The sequence below is a fragment of the Delphinus delphis genome, chromosome 1 (assembly GCF_949987515.2).
Source record: "Delphinus delphis chromosome 1, mDelDel1.2, whole genome shotgun sequence".
NCBI classification, from domain to species: domain Eukaryota; kingdom Metazoa; phylum Chordata; class Mammalia; order Artiodactyla; family Delphinidae; genus Delphinus; species Delphinus delphis.
Genome location: NC_082683.1, coordinates 67,821,355 through 67,836,510, shown reverse-complemented (window position 1 = coordinate 67,836,510; position 15,156 = coordinate 67,821,355). Strand labels below are relative to the sequence as shown.

General features: G+C 40.9%; 1 pseudogene; it reads left to right on the top strand.

Moving 5' to 3' along the window:
• The first annotated feature begins 7,288 nt into the window (after positions 1-7,288).
• Positions 7,289-12,121, top strand: LOC132420734 (E3 ubiquitin-protein ligase RNFT1 pseudogene; annotated as a pseudogene).
• Positions 12,122-15,156: the final 3,035 nt, after the last annotated feature.

Sequence of the window (15,156 nt, the reverse complement as noted above, 5' to 3'; positions counted from 1 at the left end):
AACTACTGAGCCTGCCTTCTAGAGCTCGCTAGCCACAACTACTGAGCCCGCGTGCCACAACTACGGAAGCCCGTGCGCCTAGAGCCCGTGCTCCGCAACAAGAGAAGCCACCGCAATGAGAAGACCGTGCACCACAGGGAAGAGTAGCCCCCGCTCGCTGCAACTAAAGAAAGCCTGGGTGCAGCAACGAAGACCCAATGCAGCCATAAATAAATAAATAAATAAATAAATAAATAAATAAATAATCCAAGGAAAAACCAGAAAAAAAGTTAAAACCCTTCACAGTGCTGTCCTGTTGGTCACGTCCCAGTTTCTAATCTTGCATCCTTGTCTTCATCTAACCTCCAGAATGGGACTCTCCACCCCCGTTTAGGATAACCTTACCCTCTACCCACCAGGAATGTCTTACTCTAGAGTTCATCCTCTAATTCTCCACCTACCCCAGCTCTGAGTAATCTGTAGGATACAGTAACCACTCAACAGAATATTTCCCTAAATCTGAGTTATTCAAACTAGAATATCATCACCGGAGACTACTTTAAGGCAGTTCAAGGTAGGCTTTGGCCTGGACTTCTGGAGTCACGTGACCACTGTCAGAGGCACCTGTGCCTACTTGATTATCCAGTGATTAACTACTGGCTCCGACATTTACACATTCACCTTCCGATGACAAATGTTAAGCCTCAGAGTCAATTTAGCCCAAATCTAGACAAAAGAAGACTAATGCTTTTCCCAATGTATACAATCTGCACCTCTGTCTGTCCACAACAGAGAGAGCAACTTGCATTATTGTGCAAAGTAGTAGGAATTCCCTTTGTTCATCCTCTCACTTTCATCCTATGCCCTGAGCTTACCAATGAACAAGAGACATCTAAGAAACAAAAGCACCTGTAGGTACTCCTTGGCTAAACAACTCTCTAGCTGAAATCATGAAATTAAAATTTTTTAATTTAATTTTTGGATCAAATTTTTGTGACAGGGACTTCTCAGGTGGTGCAGTGGTTAAGGATCTGCCTGCCAATGCAGGGGACATGGGTCCGATCCCTTGTCTGGGAAGATCCCACATGCTGCGGCGCAAACAAGCCCCTGCGCCACAACTACTGAGCCTGCACTCTACAGCCCGCACACCACCACTCCTGAGCCCGTGTGCCACGACTACAGAAGCCCATGCACCTAGAGCCCGTGCTCCACAACAAAAGAAGCCACTGCAATGAGAAGCCTGCATACTGCAACAAAGAGTAGCCCCCACTCGCCGCAACTAGAGAAAGCTTGCACACAGCAACGAAGAACCAATGCAGCCAAAAATTAATTAATTAATTGATTTTAAAAAATTTTTGTGACAGGTATTTTCCTGCAATCTGTTAAATTATAGTTTAGCTGAATATATAGAATTCTAGGTTAGCATTTGTTAATTTATCTTCTCAGAATTTTCAATAACATTCCAATTCCTTCTGGCATCTATTAGTGCTGATAAGAAGTCCCTATCTATTGGGACTTCCCTGGTGGCGCAGTGCTTAAGAATCCACCTGCCAATGCAGGGAACACAGGTTCGAGCCCTGGTCCGGGAAGATCCCACATGCCACAGAGCAACTAAGCCCATGCACCACAACTACTGAGCCTGCACTCTAGAGCCCGTGAGCCACAATGACTGAGCCCGCGCGCTGCAACTACTGAAGCCCGCGTGCCTAGAGCCCATGCTCTGCAACAAGAGAAGCCACTGGAGCGAGAAGCCCACGCACCGCAACGAAGAGTAGCCCCCACTCCCTGCAACCAGAGAAAGCCCGCACACAGCAATGAAGACCCAACGCAGCCATAAATGGATAAATAAATTTATAAAGAAAAAAAAAAGAAGTCCCTATGTATCAGTCTAATTGTCCTTAAGTACTCTGTCTCTTCTCTCTGGAAGACTTTAAGATTTTTCTTTGTCTTTGATCTACAGGTTTCCACAATGTTTCTAGATATAAATTTGGCTTTATTTATCTTGACCCAGACTGATAGTCACCTTTAATCTGAAGACTTATGTCTTTTTTTTCAATTCTAAAAATTGTCAGCCATTTCTTTTCAGATATTGCCTCTTCCCCATTCTGTTCTTTTTGATCATATTAGATAGATGTAGAAACTTTTCAGTCTAATCTCTCTCTCAGATTCAGTATCTCTTCTCTGTATACTGTACTGAGTGATTTTCTCAAATCTATCTTCCAATTTACTGTTATATTCTACTATTCCTAATCTACTATTTAACCTAACTATTGAGTTTTCATTCCAATGCTTATTTCCCAGAAGTTCTTAGTTCTTTTTCTAATCTCTCAGTTCATTTTTCATACTCTCCTGTTGTTCTGTGGGCTTTTTCCTTTTTTCTTCTCCTTAAGAACATTAAATATAGTAAGTATTAGGTCTATTTTAGCTAGTTCTACTACCTTCAGTTCTTGTGGTGTTATTTCTCCTCCTAGTTGCATCTGCTGCCTCCCTCACATGGTGATTCCTTTCCTTGTGTGATTTGCAATTTTTTTATCTTCAGCAGAGTTGTTTCTCTGGGAGTCCCATGTATAATCTCTGGTTATCTCTGGAGAAAAATTTCCATTTGTCTCTACCAGACTTCAGGTTCTATATCAGTATACATATAAAGTTTTAATTTGGCATCCCACAAGAATGATAAATCAGGATGCTACCTCCAGATTTCCTGGGCTGGTGAGCCACATTTTTCTAATTCCAATTCTATGGATTGGGCAGTCTTACAAGGCTTCTGCTTCTATTCATTTGTCTCAGTTCCAGATCCCTACCTTACACAGTCTTGAGGCCTCATCTCCTGACTTTGTGTGAGTGTTAAAATTCCAGAAGAATTACACACCTCTACCCTTTATTGTACATACCATGTGTACGTGTGCACACACACACATGAGCCAGCCTTCTACCCCCGCAACTCCCCAACTATATAATAAACCCTAGGGAGAAAACGCTTTTCCAATCCATTTGTTTAATACCTGGCATAGAGCCTATAACAGGTACTCAACAAATATATGATGGACAAATGAATGGATGGATGGAGAGATGAAAGAATGAATAATACGGATTAATAACAGAATATACAGTCAGATCACCAAGGACAGATTCACCACATCTGCTTAAGAGAAGTGGATATTATTTCTATTTCCAATTTTTTTTAATTTCCTTAAAATAGTGCAGTTTCTATTATGGTAGAGATTTTTCTCTACATTATTACTAAGCTGTCTTTTAATCTTACTCTCAATCTTTTAACAAAGATATCTAATTATATAGAAGTATTCGAGTTTCCCAGAATCTGTGCTTTCACTGCCGAGGGCCCCCACAACCAAAAGAAACTTTTGTTTAGTATGTAGAAGGTACTCAATAAATATATATTTATTGAACTTAATCTTTTTTTTTTAAGATTTAATTTTATTTATTTATTTTTGGTTGTGTTGGGTCTTCGTTGCTGTGCGTGGGCTTTCTATAGTTGCCACGAGCAGGGGTTACTCTTCATTGCGGTGCATAGGCTTCTCATTGCGGTGACTTCTCTTGTTGCAGAGCACAGGCTCTAGGTGCACAGGCTTCAGTAGTTGTGACACGTGGGCTCAGTAGTTGTGGCACGTGGGCTCTAGAGTGTAGGCTCAATAGTTGTTGCTCTGTGGCATGTGGGATATTCCCAGACCAGGGCTCAAACCCATGTCCCCTGCACTGGCAGGCAGATTCTTAACCACTGTGCCACCAGGGAAGTCCACAAGACACAAATTATTATCTTCTCTTCCTATTCCTTTCCACAATCTCCTTGGACAAAAAATATGTGTGAATGCGGGGAGAAGGGTCTATGTATTTCTTACATCATATCCTCCTGCTTCTTGATGTTAATCCTGTTAAGCCTTAAGTGTGTACAAGGTGCCTTCTCTATATGATGGGGACCCCTTCATGATCTGAGCTTTCTGGGCTCAGCTAGTAATGTGTGAAATGGGAAATAAAGTAATTAGCAAACTCTCTATCTCTGCAACACCTGGCTAAGAGGTCAAGAGTTCACCTTCTCCTTCTCTAGGACAATAAACCTCATGGCTCCCCATTAGAGGTCTGCCCTTTGCAATAAAATATGACATAAGAGAGAAATTTTAATGCATCCATTTAACATTTGCAAAAATATTAAGCCAAGAACATTTGTTTGACAGGTTGGTTTTGAGTTTTGGTTTTTAGGTTCCTTCCCTTTCAGCAATCCTACCTTTTCCTTTTACAATTAATTCTTGAGTACATACACTATCCAAAGCAATCAGAAAGAGAGCCTGCACATGAGTATTCAGGGATGCATTTAGCTTGATTCCAAATCTCCTATCTGAATCCCAGTTCTGTGTCTTTCCCTGAATGGTCCATTAGGTCCTCAGACTCAGCAATAACGAAAATTGAATCCATTCACCTTTCCCTAAAACTAGCTTTGCTTCTTGACTTTCTTCTTTTATCAGCAGTTTAAAAAAAGAAGACAAAACAAAACAAAAAAGAAAAAATGAGTTTAGAACAGCAGTTCCCAACCTTTCCTGGTTCACGGCATCCTTAGTGTTTAGTTAATTTTATCACAGTGCCCCTAAGCCAAAAGAAATACTTAATAGTTCCATTCATTAAATAGCTAGGTCCAAACAAATTTGTAAGTTGTATGTACTCACAACTTAATTATATTTGAAAAGTAATACACATAAAATGTTAAATGATATCTTATTTCTTAACCACATTTACTTGATAATGGTATATATGCACACATTGGGCACCACACAACCTCCGCAACCTTGGAACCAAATTGGACACCACTACCCTCACTTCCTGCTTCACAATCATTTTCCTGTGGTACTTGCTTTTCATCACAGCAACCACCATAAATCCAGCTTTGCAAAGATACAACAGCACCAAAAGGAATGCATCATTATGATAATGACATTGTGACCTACATCAAGCTAGTAGTTCTTGTGATGTCCAGCAGTCACAGAATAAAATTATGTTTCCCTCAAAATTGTAAAATATCCTGCAACAGTCCCTGTGAATTCACTCTGGTGCCCCAGGGCACCTGAGCCACAGTTTGCGGACTGCAGGTTTAGAGTGATAGTTTGGTACATGCTTTGATAGATCATTGCAGTAATGACTCCCATGAATCATGCTTCCTGTATCCATGCTCTCAAGTCAATATGACTTGCTTTGGCCAATGGGACATTAGTAAATGGGACACAGGCAGAGGCTTGAAAAACATATGTACTTTGGGGTTTTCCCTCTCTTGCTGCTGGAAATATGACATATGCTGCCATATGACACACTCAGGCTATCCCCCGGGGGATAAAAGACCTGGTGGAGAGAGGGCCTAGTCATCCCAGCCATCCCAGACATGTGAGTGAGGCCAACCTAGACCATTCAACTCAAGCCAAGATGACCCAGACTGAAAGTGCTGCCCATTGACCCACGGAATCATAGAACATAGTGAAACTTTTTTGTTTTAAACCATTATGTTTTGCGTGTTTTTTAGGCAGCCAAACTAAATGATAGGATGTTAAAACAATTGCCCTTTATACTTTAGGCAATGGAAAATCAATGAGAATTTCTTAATTAAGTTGAATAGAGTTATTAAATACATGAATGCTTGATCATTCAATTATCCCCTTAAAATTCTTTTAGGAAAAACTCGTGATTTCCAGTCATAGCCTCAGGAACAGATCCTGAAGTTCATAAACATTTCATTGCCAATGAGATTAGAAAATTGACGTCATTTCTTTGAATCACAGTTCCTAAAATTATAAGTGATCATTAATCTATAAGGAAGCCTGATTGTAAAGCAAAATGTGAATTTTAACTCGGTTGTCAAAAAGGTGACTAGAAACCTTGATGCAAAGTATAAGAATAGCCCCTTCAACCAGAGGTCAGACCACTGACTGCTATAACTAACTGGCCAAAACCCAGCTGTAAACTCAGAACCAATGGAAATGGCCTCACAGTGGCAGAAATGTCTGCCACAAGATACTGAGTCTTGCTTCTAATCAGAGCCATTCCCAACCAAATGCTATTTCAGTATAGCAGGGTCTCAACCAGAACACACAGATTCTCAGATGGAACAGCTGTCAGCAGGGAAAGTAAGCCAACCATCTAAAAAACACAGGCATGGCCTTGAAAGTACAACCAGTAGCTGCTCTTGGGACTACATGTTTCAATGTGCTCAGAGAACATCACCATTCAACAGCACAATAAAACATGTTCTTTATAAGAATGAGACTGCATCATCAAGAAAATATTGAATGCTTGTGGAAATAAATTGAAAGCCCTTCGGTAAGATTTCCATTAAAAATGATGAAGAAAAATAGTATAAATTCTTAAGGTAGTAAATGCTAGTTATCTAGAAACTTCACTTGTGTGGATAATTCCATTCCCCAGGAGCCATTGTGAATGATGATGCTTTTGGCATCTCCATGAATTAGAGGTAACTCTGTGTACCAGCTCACCCCGAGCTTGTTACTATCTACGGTTTTATTCTCTTGAGTGGGAGAATTCTCCCAACCCTCAACGGCCCCAGGATGGCTGAGGCACTGGCTCTCCTCAGACATCAACACTGCTTCCTGGGAAGAAGACCACGTGGGGCACTGGAGGAAGAGGATGACCATCGCCTCATTTGGGCCCACAGGTGAGCTCCTTTCTGACCAGGTGAGGCTCTGCAGAAAAGAGAGAGGGATGGAGTCAGTAGCCACAGATCACAAGGGGGCCGGGTCCTGTGCAAGAATCCATGTAAAGAGGTGTCCAGCAGAGAAAAGCTGACCCAATTCCAGGTGTACGGCCTGTGGCCAAGACCCTGCTCTCCCCACCAAGGAGACAGACAAAAGAAGGGAAAGCACATACCAGCCACCATGAGCACAGGAAACACAGCAGTGAAAACAGCCTATACAGAAGCAAACATGTATTTAACCCATTTTGTGTAGTTACAGAAGCTTTAGAAAATATGGATGAGGAAAGAAAGAGGAAAAGAACAGACTACGTACATATATAATAAGTGTGTATGTATGCAGAATGCTATATTAGAATCTTTTCTTCTTGTATCAATCTGTGCTTCAATGAATTGTTTTGAATTGCTGCATCATATCCAATTTTGTTGACACATCTTTTTAATCAATCCCATGTTTTTGAATATCCAAATTCTATTTTGCCATTGTTGTTATTTCTTGGGGGTATCAGGAAGCCCCAGTTCAAGGCTAACTGAGCAATAGAGAGGAGACTGACAAGTGGAAATCAAAACATCAGCCTTATTTTTGATAAAAGTTGGATAGAGGACATGGATCAGGTATGCAGCCCACTGAGATTCCTAACGCGGTAGCTGGAATTAAACAGAATTTCCCAAACATGCACAGACATAGCTGGGAAACCACAGGGCTCCCCAGTGGAGGGAGGCCTTTCCCATGAAAGCTCCACCTGCAGGAAGCTGATGAGAGCGCATGCTCTCCACAGACAGACATCCCAAATCGCCTAAAAGTAGTCAACGCTACTATCCAATTGCAGAAAAAGACGATATAGATTTACATGCTACTGTCCAATTGCAGAGAAAGACGATATACACCCCCAACAGCGATGGATCAAAGTGCTCTTTCTTCACATCCTTTTCTACTGTGACAGGTTCAGATGGTATCTCACTGTTGTTCGGTTTGCATTTCTCCATATGCAAATTTTTCTATATATATATTGGCCATTTTTATTTCTCCTTTACTGACTGCTTTGATATGCCCTTTGCCCATTTTTCTAGTGAGATCTTCGTATTCTTATTCATTTGTAAGATGCAAAAGTATTTAAGCAAGTCACTCTTCTTAATCTTAGAATTGTGATGCATGGGGTAGCAGTTAGAATCATAAGCCTGACAAAGCATGACACTGATGTTGAGAGTGATCGTTTCCATATTTATTAAAACTTTTACTTATGCCAAAACAAGAACCTATTTGAAGAAGAGATGGGTTTTTGGAAAAGGTCAAGGTCTATTGCCCACAGAAGTGCTTAGATTTAATATCTTCTGATATTAAGTCCATGCGCTGACATTTTTATTCCAAATTTTAAGATACTTGATTATTGATCCAGAAATTTCTAATATGAAAAAATCCTTATGGAGGTACCTTATTTCATTGCATATTCAATACATGGAAATTTGAAATTCTGGAGAAAAATGTAACTACTTGTTCTCTTTATTAAAAGTGCCATTAGAAACTTCAGGTGTAAACTACTGACTGAGGCAAGGTGCGCCGTCAAAATGATTGAACTCATACAGACGTTATAGAACAAACTGAGAGTTCCAGGATGTTGACCCATAACTTGCCAAGAATAGCTACTTTATATTTTTAGGTATTACCATTGACCACTGACAAACAGAATACTCTTCAAAGAACTTTTATGGATTATTCAATAATATTTTTATAAAAGGTCTTAAAGCAATGGATATTGGACAACTGCTAGTAAACAATGCTTTCACAAAAATGTCTTTAGCTATTCTTTCTATTAAGAGAATAACCAAATCACTAAGTTTTGGAATTCTAGAATCCCTGCTATTATGCTTTGTCCCAAAATCTTCCCTCCGTCATCCTTATATTTCTCCATAAAGTATAAAAATGCCTGTTAGAGCCTTTATCATTCATCACCATTCATTAATTCAACAGACATTTTTAAGAACCTGCTAACAAACATTCTTAAGAACTTAGCTATATTTGGAGCTAAGGATAAAGACAAGTGAAACAGTTTCTACCCTCAAGGAAAACGTGATCTATAGCTTACATAATGGGGGAGATAGGCAAGTGACAGAAAAAGAGAATTCACTGTGATATAATCAAGCACTGACTGCTGAGACAGCCCAATGGAGCAGCTGCTAATCACGTCTGAGGGAATCAGAGGAGGCTTCCAGGAGGAAGTGATGAGTCACTGAGTCCTGGAGAATGAGCACATTCTATGCAGGGGAAGAAACCGAGGGTAATACAGGGGGCTGGTATAAAGGCACAGAGGCAGGATGGGTCACAACGTGGAGAAGTACTATAAGGAGTTCGGTTTATCTGAAGCATAGAGTTGGGGTAGGGACAGATGACGGTGAGAGACTGCACTACAGAAGGAATATTCCATCTTTACCTCTCAATGGATGCTGACAAAAATTGATGACGAAAAGAGTATTCATACCCTCCTCCTCCATTTCACAGTTAAAGAAACAAACCCAGTGTGATTAAGTGACTTGCCCAAGGTCATACATTTCTCAAATTACTAAGATAAAATTCCAATTTAGAAATTCTGATTCCAGAGCTTAGACTCATCTGCTAGTCATGAATGGATTTTATGCTATGCTAAGTAATTAAAATTTTACCTTGAGAAGGTCATGGGAGGCCAAGGATTTTAGGCAGGAGAATGACATGGTCAGTTGTACCTTTTAAAAGGAAGGCCCAGGTTACTGAGGGGAATAAACGGGGCTTCATGTGATATGGAACTACTACATACAGTTCTGCATGTTGTATCCTCTACAACCTAGGGAGGGCCATGAAATGTGGTCTGTGAATGGCACCCCGGAGTGGTGTAGTGCTCGACCTACATGGCCAGATTTTGTGTAATTGCAAGTAAGGAGGCTAATAAAGAAGTACTTCAGACATGAAACGTAGGAAGGGTTGCGCTAAAGAAGGGCAATAGCAGAGAAAGGAAGGGGTCATAATGCAGAAATAATGATGTAAAATCAACAGGAGCTGGTGGCTGGTTGGATGAAGATGGTGATACAGAGAGAGCAGTCAAAGAGAAAATGATTTTATTTTGTGTAGGTCTGGCTAAGTCGGAACCACATTTTAGAATCGCCTTCCCTATTTGGTTTGGGGTTAGATTTGGTTCTAGGTTAGAAACTTGCACAAGATTTGGGAAGTGAAAGGAAGCAACAGCCCTTATGCTCTGAAGATAGTCACGATTAGAGGTAAGATGAGGCAGACACAGAGAAATGGCAGATGCCAGGCTGTCCTCACCCTCCTTCTCCACTCTGAAGCCTCTTCCACCTCCAGGGCCAGCAGCTGCAGCTCTACCCATCTGCCCGCCCCACTGACCAACAGCAACCAGTGACCAGAGGCTGGAATGCAAATTCACAGAGGCAGTTGCTAGGACCAGGTCACAGCCTTGCACAGACCTCTACACCTGCCCCCTTAGGGGTCCCTCTCAGCAGACTCCCCTGAAGCTCTGACTTGCCCACTGTGCCAGTGCTTCAGGAGGACTACTTAGTGACTTCCCTGATTCACCAACTCTCCTTTTTCTGGACCCCTCTTTCTCCAGGTTCAGTTCCTGATCCCAGCAGGTTCTGTTGCAGCCATTTGAAAAAATGAATCTAAAATTCATATAGATCTGCAAAAGATGTGTAATAGTCAAAACAGCTTTGAAAAAGAACAAAATTGGAGGACTTACACCAGCTGATTTCAACACTTATTATAAAGGAAATATATACAGAGCCATAAAGATGGACACCCAAATTTTATAGGAGCAAAACATTTGGTAAAATTGTTGTCTGAGATGACTTGGAAAGCAGGCTACATGCCTAGTGAGGCCGTAACTCTGGGCAAAGTGATTGGCAAGAGAATAACTGGGCTCACTTTCTTTGTACTGCAGCAAAGCATTATAAGAAATGAGCTCAGGAAGTAAGTGGTCAGTTTGCAAGCAGAAATTGAGGGTCCAGAAATTGGACGCCTGACTAGAAAAGCTGTATGATAGCTGTTAGACCCCGAACACAAAAGCCTATTAAAATCCAGCTTTCCTGCTGCCATTGGGCTAACCAAAGTTACTTGTGGTGAGGTTTGAGGGTGATGGCCCTGACTGAAGGGGTATGACAGCATCTCCCACTGTCCCTGACACCATTGTGAGGCCTCTGTTCACTCAACATCATGAGAGGAAACACAGTCCTGATGCAAAGAAATCTGGATCAGAGAAAACATATTCCAGGGCCACACCAGTCCTCCAGGAACTGCAGGCAGTGAGGCTGCCTCAGCCTCCCAAAATGCCCGAGCAACAAGATGGACGGGAGAAGGGCCTTGCCTTCATTCTGGATATGTTTGTATCGGGATAAACTCCATGCCTAAAGGATGTGCTGAAAATCCAAGCTCCAGAAATATGTGGAATGTTTCTTGGAACTGGGCCGCTAACAACTTTCAACTGTGCAAACAAAAGCATTGTAAATCAGGCTTTTCTAAGAAAAAGGTGCTCAAACATTCAGTAAGCTTGGTTACTAGTATTCTTGGCAGGATTTTCTGTTCTTTCATTCTCAGTCACTTTATTACAAGTTAATCTTTTTAAATCCTACTTTGGATCATTCAAGCTTCTCAGAAGTACTTTGGATTATTAGAATTACAGACTTCATTTTGAAATTGCTTTTCATAGGCTCAAAAAATCTTATTATAGTAGTGCCTTCTTTCATCCTGCTTTTTAAATCCAAGGGTTACTGGTGTATGCTCTTATAAGAATTATGTCAGTTTTATTGAATTTTGTTCCCATATCAGTTTTGGTTTCATTACCTTATTTGCTTCAGGGAGTTTAATAATACAATTAGCTAGATTCTTGGGATATTACTGTCTTTATTCTACCTCATTTTATAGCTTTGGGGTTTTTTTGGAAATCTGAGAACTTTCAGATAGGTTTTGTGAATTTTTTGTTTTGTTTTGTTTTGTTTTGTGGTACGCGGACCTCTCACTGTTGTGGCCTCTCCCGTTGCGGAGCACAGGCTCCAGACGCGCACGCTCAGCGGCCATGGCTCACGGGCCCAGCCGCTCCGCGGCATGTGGGATCCTCCCGGACCGGGGCACGAACCCGTGTCCCCTGCATCGGCAGGCGGACTCTCAACCACTGCGCCACCAGGGAAGCCCTTGTGAATATTTTTTTCACAGCCAAGTTACAGAGTGACTTATTAGATGTGGATGATATTTGTTCAGTATGTCAAGCTGAATTTCAGAAAATTATTCTTCCCATCAGTCAGCATGTTTTTCTGAAGAATGCATTCATTGCCTTATGGTTTTACAGAGGGAATATATGTCCACTGTGCAGAACTGTGATTTCAGACCTTAGAAACAGATGGAAAGATGGGGCTGCCTCATCGTACCTTCAAATACAATTAAGTCCTATGGACTATTAAAACCACAAAAAACTAATTTCATTTGGTTACAATGACTATTAGTAGATCCATTCAGATGGATTTCAGTACTAAAAATTAAGAAAAATGTTTCCAAACACTTTTAGAATACCAGAACAAGATTTAAGCATGTTTTAATTCTTTTAATTTAAATGAGTGAAAGAACACTGTTTTTGAAAATAAAATAGTCAACCTAATGTGTATGTCAACAATATTTCTTCAATCCTAATTACTTGACATATGATTGCGATGTAAAACTGTAAATGCGTTTTCTTGTTAATTTTACCAAAAACAGCAACTGGATAACTAACTATAACTAGTTGTTTTAGAGGAATTTGGGTATTCTTTTTTGACGTTGTTTCAGAATAAAGAATTTTTTCATAATATTTTAAGATATATCTTTATCCAAAATCTCAAAAATTTTTTAATTTTCATAAAATTTGTCTTTTTAAATGAAAGTTCCATATGCTATATTTTACCTGCAACCATTAGATTTTCTAAGTGCATATTAATTTACTGAGGATGATGTATTTTAATATTGTATTACTCTTTGTAATATGATTAACAATCAATAAGAATTAATCATTTAAATTATTCCAAAACCTCAGTGTTGTTACAAAGTTACAGTAACGGTATGGCTGCCACCCAAACCTATTGTCCTCAAGGTAAACACCATTAAACTGAAAAAGAAGGGCATGGGGGCAAAGAAGCAAATAAATAAGACTTGAGAACAACATCTAGGCAAAACTTTGAATATATTTACTGGCACGTGGAACTGACTAGAAGTTAACAGATCAAAAACCTTCTAAATTTCTGGGTGAATTGTACTGCCAAATAAACATTATCTCAACCTGAAAAAGCCTGTGGCTATTTGAACATTAAAACCATCTCAGGACCTCATGCTTGCACAAGCAGAAAGCAGGCTGTGAAAGTTGTACAGCCCTCATGAAGAATAAACTCCCCAATGTCCTCTTCAGGCGCAGACATGGAATATAGGACATGGAAGACCCACCCAGAGGATGGACCAAGTGGACAAGGGAGTTCCAAGAGGAGAGCAGAATCAGAATCTAAACAAGGACCTTCCCCACCCACAGGGCAGGAGACCTTCCTGAACCTGCTCAGGAGGATATCATGTGTACCAGCAACTAATAACTGTCTTTCATTCTTTTGTCTTCCAAGAGAGATTTTATTGTAGTTATCCCTTCTCTGATCCACCGTATATTGAGTGGGAGAAGGGATGAACAACTTATCTTTTTATTCACAGATCTCCACAAGGAGCCCCATCCAGACACCACAGACATCATCTGAAGATCCTAAACTTTGTACTGCTACATTGACTTCATGTGTCTTGGAGTTGCCTCCTGTGGAAAAAGAAGGTGTTCTACAAAAGGAAGAAAGAAGAGAATAGGAAATTTGTGACCAGAAGGAAAGACTGTGGAGGATACTGGTTAGTAAGTCACCAAAAACTACTTCCTTTTTCTCCTGGGCACACTGCTAGATTACGCTTCCCAGTCTCCCTTATGGCTAGACATGGCCCTGTGTCAGTTCTGACCAATGAAACGTGACATCCGTTTCTTCCAGGCCTGGTCCATTTAGCTCTTGATTCATGACCCTACATGGCCTTTCCCTTCCAGCTGGCTAGACTGGAGATGACTAGGACAACCCTGAGAGTCATGATGTGAAGATGAAGCAGCCACGGGATAGAGGAAACCTGTCTCCCTGAAACATGTGGAGAAAGGCCATCCTCCAGGAGTGACTGTATTGTACTATTATCTGAGCAAAACATAAATATTCTTTAATCATACTAAGTTCCCGAGGCTTAGGAGTTTATCTGTTACAGTCACTAATGTATGCATAGCACAGGGAACAGCACAGGCAAAGATAGGATTGAAATAGATGACATAGCCTGAGAAGGGCGAGGAGTTCCCTCTGGTTGAAATGTAGACACCGGGGGTGGGGGGGGGGGGGAGGGGGGGGAGCTGCAGAGGGTGAGCTTAAAAGGGTTAGCTAGAGTAAATGCTGCCAGTAATCTGCCTTTTCTGAGGCAATTGAGAATCCAAATCTTTTACACACTGTTGCCCCCCAAAATTGAGAACAGGAAAGGTAATCACCAAGCTGACAACAGCTTTTGCAGTCCGTTAAAGCTACAACTCATACCAAAATGGATCCTGCCGAATTCAGTAAGAAAATCGAGAATCAATAACCTTGAGAGGAAAAAGTCAATTTTTAAATCTTTATGAAACCGTGTGTGTGTGCTCACACATGCACGCACACACACATGCACGTGTGTGGTGTGTTTTCAAGTAATGAATGATATTCACGCAACAAAACGAGGTTGGCTTCAATTAATGCCACATTTTCCAAGCTCCTTCCATGTGGCAAGTGTCTGACTAGGTGTCTATGACAGGAAGATAAATAAATGACTTACCAGGACTTGGAATCACTCACAGACTAATACAATTGGTAGGCACGTAAACAGATTAACCAGGATACATGAGGACACATGCTATTATAAAAACAGGACCCACTAGAACTACAAGGGTTAGGGAAGAATCATGGGCAACTGAACTTCCTTAGCCTGATACTGAAGATGCTTCTTGATCGGACCCAACCTACCTTTGCAGGCTGAAATATCACTACATTTCTTCACACAATTAGTTGCTCTCATACCCGTCCTCCACTTTTCTACCTCCATGCCTTGCCTTCTGCCTCAAATTCTCTCTGACCCATTGCTGGTCACTGTTTAAGGTGCTAATAAGATTCCACTCATAAAATCTTCCCTGGTCCCAGTGCGGTGGACTCTCCCTTCTCCCATCAGCTCTCTGCCTCGGTAACTTACCACTCTCTGCTGTGCATAATAGCTATTTACTGACTTCCTGGTCTTGTCTGTGGAGACTAAACTGTAAACCCCCTGAGGACCAGGAATGTTTCTAGTCCTTTTTTATACTCCCAGTACCAGGTATAGCACTTTGTATGTACCTAGTGGATGTTCAATAGATATTTTCTGAATACTAAATTTTTAAACCCAAAACTCACTC